The sequence below is a fragment of the Pinus tabuliformis genome, chromosome 1_2, assembly GCF_031772625.1.
Source record: "Pinus tabuliformis cultivar Carrire ecotype Pingquan chromosome 1_2, CPIR1, whole genome shotgun sequence".
In the NCBI taxonomy this organism is placed as follows: Eukaryota; Viridiplantae; Streptophyta; class Pinopsida; order Pinales; family Pinaceae; genus Pinus; species Pinus tabuliformis.
In genome coordinates, this window is record NC_142298.1 from 612,159,181 (window position 1) to 612,172,825 (window position 13,645).

General features: G+C 33.9%; 1 pseudogene; it reads left to right on the forward strand.

Moving 5' to 3' along the window:
* Window positions 1-1,140: 1,140 nt before the first annotated feature.
* The window catches only part of LOC149207121 (protein disulfide-isomerase-like), a 111,345-nt pseudogene continuing 98,840 nt past the window's right edge, over window positions 1,141-13,645 (forward strand).

A 13,645-nucleotide genomic window follows, 5' to 3' on the forward strand; every position in this document is an offset into this window, starting at 1 on the left:
TAAGCTTCCGAAAATTCAAGTGTACACTCTGGCGTGTGTTGAAGTGCATGTTTTATATGCATGGTTGTCAGAGGATCCTGGTATTTGCGGCCTGGGCTGCATCAGGTGGTATCAGAGCGGGAATACCTTGTTGAAGAAGTTTGTTTTATTGAATGAGTACAGTCGAGAACTGAAGTGTGTTTCTTTGAATGTGTGATGAATGATTTTTAATCTGATATGCAAACTACACGAGTGAACAGGATTGCAGAAATAAAGGGAGGACGAGATCATGCAAGATCTTAAAGGTAAGATGATTTCCTGATTTGAAATTTGTGAATTGAAGTTTATGGTTGCAGAGAAGTGGCAGTGAACCTGAAGAATCCAATAAGGAATTGGATAAAGAAGACAACTGAAGTGTTCTCAGGAGAGAGAAGGAGATTGCAGAAGCCTAGAGGGAGCAAAGGTGTTGCTCAGGAGAAGGTTCCAGACAAAGGACTGTTCTTACCAAAAGACTAAGTAAGGAGAGCTTAGGAGGACTAGCTGTTGCAGAAGTTTGTTGCAAAGGAGAATCAACAGAGGTTGAAGAAAGTTGCAGATAAGAGAAGCCTGAAAGAGTAGTGGAGAACGCTCGAAAGGTTCGAGGAGAGGACCAATGATTACCAAAAGACCAGATCCGGAGGGAAGGATTGGTGAGGTAAGTGGTAGCAAGAGAGTTTGCTGTGGTAGAGGCTTCATGCAACTCATAGGTGAGGAACTCATGGCGAAGGAGAAGATGACTACTGATAGTCATAGCAGAGGTTCAGGAAAAAGCCACGGTAGAGGACATAAGAAAGAGGATGCCAAGGTAAATGGCAAGAATATAAGTCCAGAGGAAGTTGAAATGGAAGAATACATTTGTGAACCAGAACAAGGAGAATTTCTGGGAGATAGTGAAGATGAAGGCTTGAAGACTGAAACTTCAAGTAAGACCAAAGGGTCATATATTTTTAAATCTGACAATTTGTGGATGTTTGCAGGTGAAAGACAATTGGCTGATATTGTCATGAAGAAGGAAAAAGACCAGCAGAATCAAAATTCTATTCTGGAAAAGCAGAAGGTGGATGGGTCTTCTACACAGCTGGAGAAGTTGATCATGGAGAATTAGAGAAGAAGTCTATAGAAATGGCACAGAAATGGGATGACTACAGGAGTTCGAGAAAGAGATATTGCAGTAATGAGGGTATAATTGCAGGTACAGGAAGAATGGCTACAAGAGCAGAAAAATCAAAATAGAAAATGGATCTTTCCACTGAAGGGAAAGAGAGTGATTTGGCGACAGTTGCAGAGGAGGTTGAGGCAAATTGTGATTGCCTTGTTGAAAAAGGGACTTAGAGTTCTTACGCCAGAGTCGGAGTTTGAAATTCCCACATGCAGATATATTAAAAGAAAAATGTTGAAGCAAGCAATCAAGACTGAAAAGTCTCATGATTTAAAAACTAATGAGTTGCGCATGTTTGCAGGTACAGAATAGGAAGATAAACAAGCTTTAGAGTTTGTGCAAGAAGAATTGAACCTGAAGGCTATTCAGATCGATAATGAGTTAGAAAGATCTCAGAAGCAGATGGAGAAGAAGGAGTCTAATCAGGATGTTGATGCAGAAAGAGAAGGACCATATGATGATTGGTCAAACACTAGTGGAGGTATGGAAAATCATGTGAAATTTCCAAGGTCTACTCCTAATGAAGTTGTTGAATTGTATAGGAAACTAGATCTCCAAAGAAGAGAATTGGAGAGACAGAGGACTTATTGGATGAAGAAACAAGGGAAGAGAGTCTTTATGAATGACAGTCATAAAGCAGGAGATGGTACGAAGGAAGGACTAGCTAACAGTCTCATGGTGAGAGAGAATCAACATACTGATGTGCTGATTGGGATGGAACAACATACTGAGATGCTGGCAGAGGGAAGTAAGGCACTGATGCCTTGTGATTTTAATTTTAACATGTGTTCTGTGAATGCAGGAATTGTCGCCGGTGCTGAGAGACATTTGACTCAGCTGAACAATCAATTGAAGGGAAAAGAAGTTCTCTGTTCCAGAAGACAAGAGGGGGTGGATGATCGGGTGGCAGTCAGAACAGAGACCAGCATAGAAGCAAGAAATCAGCAGCTTGAAGATTTATTGGACAAGGAAATTGAATTAATCAGAAGAATCATGCTGAAAGTGTCTCAGAAAAAGACATCAGCAAAGAAGAGAAGTAGCAGAAGCAGCAAGAGGAAGACAACAGAAGATTGCAAGAGTACAACTAGTGGAGCAAAGCAGCATAAAGTGTGGAGACCTGGAGAAGAACAACAGACAAAAGCAGCAGCAAATGCAAAGTTACAGTACAAGATATGGGATCCAGGCAAACATAGATCTGAACACATGATCAGGAGATCATGAAATTTTTCTACCTTGGGAGTATGATGCGGGAGCATTCAGCCAAAAGGGAAATTATTGTAAATAATAGACATAGGGGTCATGAAATTGTGGAATTAGTTTAATATTTAGGCTTTAATTAGATATTCTCAAAATAAATAAATAAAACTAGGAGAGCTTTTAGGCATAAAAAGAATGGATAGGGACCATTAAGTGATAAGGAAAGCTTTTCTATTTTAGAACAGGGAAAAAGACGGAATAAAGCTGAAAAGATGCTTTTGCCATATGTATGCATTGCATGTAGAGTCTTAGAGCTTTAGTTGAGTGATTTTAGGATTTTTAGATCATGCTAAGTTTAATAAATTATGGAGCTCAAAGGCATTGAGAAGGAGTGAGTGTGAGAAGTGAGCAAGGATTCTCCTTGGGAGCCTTCAGGCAGTTTGTACAAGGGCCATAGATTTGCGTATCTGGTCATGAAGAAAACTCTATGTGAATGTTTGTTTTATTGTAAATATGAATATGACAAATTCAATTCGATACGAACATGTTTCGTTTGATAAATTCTGAGATGTGGTTCTGCACATGGTTGCAGAAATCGATGTTATATAATGTTGAAATAACATGGGTGCTGATGGTTCTATTTTTCTCAATGCGCAATTGTTGTATGTGTTAATTATTGAATATGCCTTAGCCTTTCATTTCTCAATACGCTATTGATGTGTGTGTTGATCATTAAATCCGCTTACCTTGCGTGTGATGATACATTGCCTTGGATACTACAGTTACGCAGGTGTTTTCTGAGGAAATACTGCGTTGAATTGAATATTTCCCTCGCAGAATTCTTAAATCCCCATCTCTGTTTATACTTGAAGCTTTATCATTCCTGATTGAGACCTCAACCAGCGTCGAAGACTTCTTGAAGTTGTCCATCGTGTGATAGAGTAATCAACGATCACTGGTTTGAACGCATGTATGTGCATTGATAAATTGCTGTTAAAGGATAACAGGCTTCAAGTTAAGTAAGGCGAATATACACAGCGATTCCTCCTTGAAGCGTTGCGCCCCTACCAAAGATATACTGCGGATGAGCGTATCGGACCAGTTGGTTGTTAAGCAAGCAACACAGAGGCAAAGATATATAGCTGTAAGCCAGTGAAATATACATATAAACGAGTCTTTGTACATGATAGCGGTCCAACCTATATTTCCGACGCGATATCAAGGAGGAAGGGAGCGTATGCTGTGGCGTATATAACATGAATGCACATGTGATCTATGTGCGTAAGTCCACAAATCATATGGTTCTTTTAAAAGGATTTCATGAAGAGCACGAGAATGGTTATTATAGCACCGTGTGTTAAACAGGTATGGGTTTAAGCATTATGTGTTAAACAAGCATGTTATAAATCATGAGATTACAACGATTTGAAGTAAGCTTCCGAAAATTCAAGTGTACACTCTAACGTGTATTGAGGTGCATGTTTTATATGCACGGATGTCGGAAGGATCCTGGTAGGAGCGGCCTGGGCTGCATCACCAAATTTGACTTGTTTGACATCTATTGGTGGATGGAGGACCAATTCATTGATCAAATAGACGAAATTGGACTTTGGGTCTCCCATCTTCCTCATTACATCTTCCCTCAAACCCATAGAGCACTTGAATTTTTTAGAAAATGTCAAGCATCTTATGACCCCAGTCAAAGAGCTATTATCTCACCTACAATAAAAATCGTGTGCTCATTAATGCTCAGTCCATTGACTAGATGTTGCAGGCCCCAACTATTGTGCCAAACACTCCTTTTTCTCATGATAGCCTAACAGAAGCCTATCAGAAATTGGATTTCACTAAAAGAGCTCAAACCCTAGAACTTTTCCTAGTCGTAGATAACCCTTTGCCTAAAATAAATGCTCCCTATGATTCATCTATATTCCCATACAGAACCAAGAAAATTACCACCATTCTCTCTTATCTCCTTCGTTACTATTCTGACCAATATGTAAATGAATCCATCATTGGTTTCTTGTCTATCTTTTCTGCTGGTTCCAAACCCACTTTTCTTTTTAACTTTAGTCAATTTCTAGCTAAGGCCATTCATGAAAAATTTATCTAGTTCAATACTCAAGAGGTAATCAAGTATGCTTCAATACTTGTATATCCTTTTATCTATTTTCACGGAGACAAGTTTCCATTCACTTTACAGAAGCTAGATGAAGAATGGAACCAATAATCAATTATCTTTTAGACTTCTATGGGAATGAAAGAGAAAGAATAATTTCCATATAAACAATTCATAGAATTGTTTGTTCATCAAGCCATTAATCTTGTGAGCAACAATCTAGAACCAAGAATTAGTGATGAAATTGTAAAAGTTTTGTAGCTAGTTGACCAAGCAACAATAGGAGATTGGTAACTTTACCAAAATTATTCAGAAATCAGAGTCTATGGTTGTGAGCTTCCACCTTATAAGCTGCCTAAGTACCTCCCTATGAGAATTTTTGCATTATAATATATTAGGCAGATGCTCAATGCAGATGAAGTGCATTTTGTGGCTGCAAAGAAGAAATCACAGTTTAAGCTAAGGACTCAGGTTGGTCCATTCATCTATAACACTAGAGTAGCAAGAGAAGAAGCAGGCAGGTTATTGAAAGATGTGAAGTTTGGCCTTGGCTTTACCTAGTCTTATGACCCAATGGGAGTGATTTCAAAACTTAGAATAGAAATTAAATTTACTCCATATCATCACACAGCTGAAGAACATGCAATATCTACTTCAAATATACAAACTCCAATTGCATAGGAAACGATAGACAAATCAGGAAGGGAAGAACAGTCATCCCCTACAATTGAAATAATTAAGTTTCTAAATTCTAAATACATCTATGAGCTTGAATAATTGGGTATTGATGACACGAAAACAGCCATACTCGAAGTGAAGAAAGTTATTACAAAGAAAAATCTCATTCTTTAGTTGAAGGAAAAGTGCAACAATGTCAATGTCATAGTTCAACATTTTTTCAGCAGGTTGGAATCCTTGACCAACAAGGGTTTGCCCTCCATATTTGTGATAAATGATAAGTTAATGCCTATTGAAGACTATGTCCGGAAGCTTAGAGAAGTTGCAGCCAATGCGGCTACAGTTTCAAATATAAAAGGTACAGTAACACCAAATCTTGTGTTGAACATACTATGAGATACCTTTTTCATCCTTAATGAAGTAAAACACATATTTTTAGTAAAACCTACTTTTACTAAATATATAGAAATGGATGAGTTTTATCGAAGGGTAATTAAGTTATCTATCCCAAATGAAAAATGTTGTGAACAATTAACTGATTTACTTTATTGAAAGAGAGATCAACAACATTCGGAATTTTGGGGAACAATCATCAACAATTCGACACCTAAATAGTGACAGATTGACTATTAGTTCACTTTTCTAATTTTGTTTTAAGCTATTTTTGTAAAAAATTTTAAGATATTTTCTTAACACTAAAACTTGTATAAATAACTCTCTTTCACGAGTTATTAAGGGTTGCACCCTTGAAGAAACATTTGTAAGCACTGAATGTACTCAGCTTTTTCTGAATCACTAATAGAAAAGCAAAGGATTCTAAATTTTGATTCATACAGTTTCGTATTCCTTGTAATTTTTTCCAGTTTTCATTCACTGTGTTTTCTTCATATTATTAAGTTTTACAAAGATAACCAAGTAGGAGCAGTTGTGTCTCAATTACTCCTAGAAACTCTTTGAAGTGATCAGATATAAAGATAATGAATTACATAAACTGTTTGTTTAAGTAATTCCCTCTAAATCGTAAAATTATCAGTCTCTTTGTAATCTTGGGCATATTTTGTTAAAACTTTATGAACATTGTTTGAAGGTTTTTCTTATGGTTATTTTATTTTCTATTTAAAAACTATAATAGCCATATCATCTTTCTATTTCTACTCATCACGAGATAAGCTTAATTACTGTGTGGATTTTAATAGAATCCATTTTTTTAAGTATTAGTATTATTAGAAAAGGTTGGCATCACTATTATAAATCTGTTTCATACATTGGTCCTCCAAAATTAACAAAACGTTCAAAACATTTTAGATGCTTTGGCATGATAGCTTACCATTATCATCTCAGAGATACAACAGGTTCATAATATCAATCCCTTGGGTTTATTATTAACTTGGGCTTATAATATCAATCATGGTCAACCATGGTCAACCATAACCAACCATGGTCAACTTGGGGGCACTCTAATTTTATAACTTAAATTCAAGTTGGATTTTATTTAAAACTAATCACAAAAAATGGGATGAAAAAGGCTATTAGGTCTAAAGAAATTTTATAGTTGAAAAAATAAAATAAGTAAATACACAATAGAATATTATTCCTCTAATTATAGATGTAATTGATATATTTATGCCAAAATGTGATTCCTCACATTATGGAGGTAATTGCTAGATATTCATGCCATGACTTTTCATTATTAATTGTAAAACTGTTTAAAATTAAAAATGTTGAAAATAGTCGTACTCACATAAATGACATACTTACCATCCATATCAAGGAAGCATTTGCATAAAAAATGGATAGGAATAAGATGTAAACAAATATACTTAACCACCATTAAATGTGCAAACTTACTACTTGGTACTACCCACCAAAATTTATGCAAGTCCTTATCCCTTAGTACGCAATTAATTTTTCCACTTCATAATATGTTATTTTATGTCAGTGCTTGGTAGATCTAAGCTGGTTTAATTTCCCCCATTAAATAGGCTATATTATGTATGAATACTATGGGTTAATACCATAGGTTCTCATACCATGCCCCAATATCCAGGGCGAATATCATGAATTTTTTTTAACATTATTTTTATTTTATTATGACCGAGTAAAAATGTTTTCACATTATTAATTTTATTTTATCTTATTTTTATTTTTGTAATTTGACCGAGTCAAAATGTTTACAGGATAAGATAGGACAAGACAAGACATTACAAAATATAATGAGCAATTTCAAATGAGTAAACCAATATATCAAGGACTTTAGGTTTTTTTACATAAAAGTTTATATGGAAGTTTAAATAAGAGGTTTTATATTTTTAAATTTTATATCGAATTGTAAATATGTAGAGTTGAATATAAGAAATATTTTTACATAAATGTAATATTTAAATTAAAGTTTTTTGAACTGGATTAATTTAGATGATTTAAAATTTAATATGAAAAATGATAATTATTTTTTCTTAAAAACTATAAAGATTTGAAAATATAATTACACACCAAAATTTACCACTTACATTATACTAAACACACATATAAACACATTAATCACTGGCTAAAGATAGAAATTCTATCTTAACCACACAATCACTTAGTTAGTTGAGTAAATATCTCAACCAAACACTAAACTACGAATCATCTAAACAACTCCTAAATAACAGGAGCAAAATCCTTTACTTAGAAACCAAGACAAGTAAGAATTATATTTTCCAAGTCACCCTCTTAATTCTAGGTGTTTTCAAACATGACAAAAGAATATGTCTACGCCCATATAAAGGAACAACCATCCACTAGAATGCATGAGTGCCCAACTGCTGCAACCGTCACAACCACTAGTCTACTAGGATGTCATGCGCATACATGATTCTGTCAACCATTATAATTTTCCATCATTATCAATTCGAAATATTCTATGCTACTAACTCCATGAATTTGTCTCTTAACCCTTGAAAAAATGTAGTAGGCAAATTGGATTCCCAAGTTCCACCCTTGAACTCCCGAATGATGGATCTTCCACAGTCAATTACTAAACAACATCCCAAATTGTCGCATAACCTCACCAGAACGCCACTCTCACATCTTCAACAAATGAGGGATCCTTCCCTAGATCCACAATTGTCAAACTAACTCGATAACCATCCATATTAAGATTTTACCTGCACTTGATTCTTTCTATAAATCCCTCCAGACCATTAAACCAATTTGCTTACTCGGTAATAATAGGAATTACTGCTTTGCTGACAACGTGATTGGTTTGGTCTTAGTCATTATGCCAACTCTGCAAACAATTAAAACAATGGAACACCATCTTAACGTATACACTAGCTCCACTTTGCTTTCCTCCAAGTTTAATAGATTTAAGAATCTCCTTGCTAGGTCCAATTCTATTCTAAGAATGAGGTCCTCATCAGCAGTCTCTTCTTCTAGGTTCGTGTTCTCCTATATCATTGATAAACACTGCTCGACAACAACTTCATTTATACCATGCCTCTATTGCACTAAGACAAAAGGGACTCATTCATACAAGTTTATGACTTTTCAAATGTATGATGTCCAACTTATGCCTCATGTGTACACATAAATTGTGAACACTCACGTAGATCTCATGCATGACTCACTCTTGCAACAGAAGAAACAACAACTATTTGCAACAATATCAATTCACAACAGGACCCTATCTTCAACTTCGTCAATCATATTGTTAGCTGTGTCAATGAATTATTGCAGTTGTAGGCCATGATTTCCTAGGCCAATTACTAGAATCCGATAAAAATTCTCTGTCATTGGTTACTTGTCCGCCGATCTAACTGCCAGAACAATTGGGCAGCAACTTCAACATATGATCCCCTGCCACCAATCATATTCCAAGTTTCGTAATCCCTATCTATGTTGAAGGATCCCTCTTGGCATATCATGGAGGGGAAACCATGCAACATTATAGGATGTGTATTACTGGAGCAGGATTTAAATTGTGAGGACTATAATCCTCGTACCAACAGCACAGTGATCAGTCTTACTTTATCGCTAGGCTTCAGTACTCACTAGTGCATTCAAATTCTAGACGCATCTCTTAAGAGAGTGCGACTGTTGTTTTCAATACTCTGCACACTTACACACCAAAAAGATAAAAAACTTCACAACATAAATTACATACAAAATAATTTATTTTAACACACCCCTTTTCTAATCAGATAGCAAATAACTCTCTCATTATGCTCGAATTTTCTTTTATGGAGTTATCGATAGAGTTACTCGCTTTTATACTAATTTGAAAATTTAATTGCACATTAGAATTTATCACTTACATTAGATTAAACACATATAAATACATGAGTTAAATATAGAAATTTTATCTTAACCATATAATCACTTAGTTGAGTAAATATCTCAACCAAACAGTAAATTAAAAATCATCTAAACAACTCCTCAAGAACAAGAACACGATCCTTTACCTAAAATCCAAGACAAATAAAAATTATATTTTCCAAGCTAAAATTTTATTAAAATATATTTATATAAAATAAGAAATAATCTAATTTTTTTTTTAAATTATAATAAAATATTTTAAAAAAATATTATAATAATTTTTTTTATTAATATCATTTGTGTACTCAAAATATATAATTCTCACGCATTGATTAGAAAAAATAAACCACACACACACACACACACACACACACACATATATATATATATAATTTTCCTACATTGATTCAAAAAACTAATAAACCCAAAAAAACTCTTAATTGAGATCAATATCAAATATCGAATTCTAAACCTAATCCCCATGATCCATGCATTTGCATATGCCTATACAAACTAGTGATCAAGAAAAGTCATGAGTCTTCATACGAGATTATTAAATTCTACAGTTATGAATGTGAATGGATTGTATTAAATTCTTGTAGGTATGAATATGGGCTGTATTATAATATGATTGGTATTTTTTAAGTAAAATATCTGAAGTTTTAGATGTTTTTTTATTAAAACCTTGTTTTCTTGCACATAGGTATTATAATTTACATCAAGTCCGATGCTATACAAGATCATGTAAAAGTGTCGTACATGTGATCTTTCACTATTAGAATAGCTTGCTAGGGTCAATGATTGAGCTCGAGGTCGAGGTCTCCTCCCCATGTGTTTTCAGTGATAAATTTTTGGACAACTCAATAGGTGAGCTATTTCTTATGTATATAGGTTCCATTATTCATAGAGAAAGAAGTCCCATAAATGCATGTGTTATTCATCTAAAAGTTGTACAAATTCTAGTTAAAATTAATAGCTTTTATATATGGTTCATATTCAATTGCAAATAATATCTAGATGGGTATTAAAATGTCTCAAAATGTATTGTTGTGATTTTATTTGATCAATAGTATTAGTTCTAATTAATCTCTTAGATCATCCCCATCAATACCGCATTTGGCTACTTTGGCTCTTGAGTTAGTGATTTTCCTCAACAAACATTGCCTCGCTTGGTATGGAAATGGTGTGGATTATTGTTCTCATCATGTGTATCATTACAATTGATGTTTCAAAAATGCAATGGACCATGGGGTTTTATTGATGTATTATGTCGAAAGTATAAATTTTAAGTGATTAGGGGATAAAGACAATAATGTTTGAGAGTATGTTGCATTACATTTATAGAGATATCCTTCCTAAAAAAAGTCATCCTCATCACTAGGTGCAAAAAATTAACGAGACATTAAATGCGAAGTTTCTCATTGCAACAAATATAAATTATTTTCTTCCATCAAGGTTACTTTCTAATTCAATATTATACAAATGCATTTCTATAATTATAGTTCCTCCATTGTTCCTTATTGAGAGTTACTGCACCACTGATTTGAAAGTCGTATCTCTCAATATTTTGGTACAAAATTTCGTGAGGGATCATATGTTCAAAGGGTTTTCAATATTCAAAGGAGAATTATCATTTACTCCAGTTAGAACTCCTAAAGATAGTTTTTAGCTCTGAGATTTGATATTTCAGTGTGAAAATTTGTTTGGCACACCAATACATCAAAAAATATAGTTAGTGTTTCATGTACATTGATGGTGTGAAGCAATTATTTGTGATTGGCTGTTGGAGAATGTTGCTAAGGATGTAAATGGTTATGGTATTTCCTTCACATATAAAATTTCTTCATAAGTTTCATACGTGTTGGGGAATACCTCATTGAGGTAGTGATAGACCTTTCTAAACTCAAGGGTGTTAAACTTTGGAGTAGATATTGAATGAAAACCAATTGGGAACACAGGGGACATTGCTATACCTTCTCACTATTAAATATAATTTACAATATACTATTTCTCTTATTTCTCTCAGAGTTTGTTGACATTTACTAAAGGAAGAACTAACTTCTTATTTCTGCTCAACAGAGGGACTTGCTATCTCAAATTTTCCACTTGTTCATTTACTAGGAGAGATGGAATACTACTATCTATTACTTCATTCTCTTTATCTCCTAGATATTTCTTATGAATTTTACATCCTTTCTCACCACATATTTCATATCGATTAGAGTGTATGGTTTATATTTATCTAGATTGTTCATTGTACCCAATGAAAATGTATTTTTCACTCTTATTGTCAAGTTTCTCTCTTAGTTAATTAGGGACATGTCCATAGGAAATACAACCAAAAATTATGAAAGGGGAAACACTTGATTCTATGCCACTCCATGCTTCTTGAGGAACTTTACTTTTCACATTATTTGTTGGAGTTCTGCTGACTATGTAGACTGAATGAACAATAGCCTTACCCAAAAAATAATTAGGAAAATTGATAGCTTTTATCACACTCCTTTCCATGTTCATAATGGTATAATACTTCCATTTATCCATTCTATTATGTTGTGGTGTATATATAGTGGTAAACTACCTTATAATTCCTTATTGTCTATGAAATTTTGTGAAAACCTTTGAGTCATACCCTTCTCCTCCATATGAGCTGAGCACTTTGACATATTAATTATGAATTTAATTAATTTTCTTTTAAGTAAATAAATCCAAAATTTCCTCATAAAATCATTAATAAATGTCAGAATAAAAAACTTCTAACATTGGAATGAGTTTGGATTGGTCCACATGGATTTATATGGAAACATTCTAGATATTACTTGGTTTTTTAGGAGGCTTTTTGAAAATCATCTCTTTTATGCTTTCAAATAATGCAACTTCCACAAGTGATGGTTTCCTCATTCAATATGGTAACTCCCTTAACTATTCATTTTTTCTACTAGAGACTAAGTCTCATAAAAGGTAGGAAACCATACATGAGATGTTCTCATATTTAATGGGAAAATTATGTTCTTATTCATTTAGACCTTTGCAATATGTCTTGTACAAGGTGATTTAACTAAGATTGTGAATGTGAAGTCCTTAGATATAATGTCATAACCATGTTGAATCAGTTATCCACTACCTAACCAATTATGTTAAGATTCGGTACATAAAAGACATCACAAATATATTTATTTGCATTTTTCTTAGTTAGGAAAATATTCACACCTTTACCTATGGCCTTGACATGATAGTCATCTCCTAAAGTAATTCTAGATTGAATAGGTCTACCAATACTAGAAAACAATGTTCTGTTACTTTATGTATGATCAACGCATATTATTACCAATAAATAAATGTCATCCTTGTTTTGATATTCATTAGAAATTTCGCATGTGATGAACATGGACTTAGATGTCTTATCTTTAATGTTGGACGCATTCACCCCGCCCTTATTCAAATATGATTTCTTCTTCCAACATTCACTTTCATAGTTTTCATGCTTTTTACAATAATAACATTGTACATTGGACTTGTTTTTCCATCTTGTACATTTTCCCCTCTGATTCCAAGAGTAACTAGGTTGATTTTGTTGCCTTGACTATTTTATGTAGTTCTTCTTTATACTTGGTAATTACCTCTACGTTCCTCTATATTTTCCTCTACTAATGGATGCATGAGTCTTGAAGGCATGATATAAGGACTCTGCCTCCATGTTGATTCTTGATTCATGGGAAAAGAGAGATCCTGCTAATTTTCCTACTTTTAATTTGGATAGATATTTGGACTCCTCTACATTAATAAAACCAATCTTGAATTTCTTCAGTAGTCTTTTGTGAAAATTTTCCACAATTTTTGATCTATAATCATCTCTCCATGAGTCCTGAGTTGATTCACTATCACTCTAGTCATGTACTGGTCAATGTTCTTTGTCTCCTTCCTCCTCAATGTTTCAAGCTCTCTCCTAATGGTTTGAAGCTTCATACTCTTCACTTTGTCATTACCCTGATATGCTAACTCCAAGATATTCTAGGCTTTCTTTGCACTAAATGTTCTCATTATTTTGGGAAAAATTAAGTAATCTACTAAACTATGGATCCAAGACCCCCTTTATTTTTTTTATTCATTTATGCAAGTTGTTTTTAGGGAATTAGACATGACCTACCGAATTTCTTGATTTAGCTTTGTGAATTTAT